The sequence below is a fragment of the Phalaenopsis equestris genome, unplaced genomic scaffold, assembly GCF_001263595.1.
Source record: "Phalaenopsis equestris unplaced genomic scaffold, ASM126359v1 Scaffold000094, whole genome shotgun sequence".
Taxonomy (NCBI): Eukaryota; Viridiplantae; Streptophyta; class Magnoliopsida; order Asparagales; family Orchidaceae; genus Phalaenopsis; species Phalaenopsis equestris.
Window position 1 is genome coordinate 3,457,120 of NW_018164536.1, and position 1,314 is coordinate 3,458,433.

Genomic DNA, 1,314 nt, shown 5'->3' on the forward strand with positions numbered 1-1,314 from the left:
GTTGGGTGCAAGTAAATAGGGAAATAAAATTATCGGGTGTAGAATTAGAAATTTTAGAGTGACATACTAAAATCCTCAATTCGGTCATATTGTTTGGGTGCTGAAGTGTAGATGTTAGTCCTTAGGCGAGGGGAACGTGAGAGCTCCAAAGTGAGAGCCGGTATCCTCCCAGCCTTGTTGCAGATTCAGTAAACAAGCATCCTATTTGGCACAATATAATTTGAACTGATTCACTTTATCCGTTCACTATAATTTCTTGACAAGGAAAATGATACTTTCTTATATATTGAACTTCACATTAGAAACTTTATTAGTAGAATTAGTTATTTAAGAGTTATTAAAATTACATATTTATTTCAATTGTCTATTAGTGACAGATAAGCAATTTGAACTATATTGTTGTGATTAAGTATTGATTTTCTAAGATCTTAGTTCGTAGCCTCTAATATTACTCCCTGTGGGATCGATATCCAGGACTCCATTAGAGCCCTGTATTACTTGAGCAATATATATACTTGCGTTGATAAGTGTGACATTGTAATTATTGAATATTTTATATACATATTTATCGAATCTATAACAACTGTCAAGTTTTTGGAGCTGTTGCCGAGGAATTAAATCTTCTAGCAGTAGTATCAAATTCTTGTATTTTTAAGCATATATAAAGTCGCTGTGAAGTTTTTGGCGCCATTGCCGAGGAGTGAACAAAAATCATAATTAGAGTAATAAACAAATTATGACTATTAGAAAACTTTTACTAGAATTGCAACTTATTTTCATATTTGGTTAACTGTTTTTCTATGTACTGATTTCAAATGTACTGATTTCAATTGTAGAAGTTCGAGATCTGAAAGTTTAGTACCCTACAATTCTGAATTAGAAAAAATCATAAAAAGAATTCGAAAGCAAAAACAACTTCACAGTTTTCATAAAGAAGAGAACCTAAAAATAAATAGAATTGAAACTTTTACTTATGAAAATGAACATCAAAATTTACAAAGACCTTTAAGGGATTATGCAAACCCTATGACAGATAAAATTCACGTAAGTATTCAAATCCCTATTGTAGCGACTAACTCATTTGAACTTAAATCTGCAATAATACAAATGTATAAAATAATCAGTTTGGGGGAACACCAACAATGATCCAAATTTACATTTTGCAAGTTTTATAAAACTATGTGCTACATTCAAATATTATGGTGATTAGAACGACGCTGTTAGACTTAGACTTTTTCCTTTTTCACTTAGGGATAAGGCTAAGATGTGGTTAAATTCTTTAGCACCTAGATCTATTAGAAGATCTATTAGAAC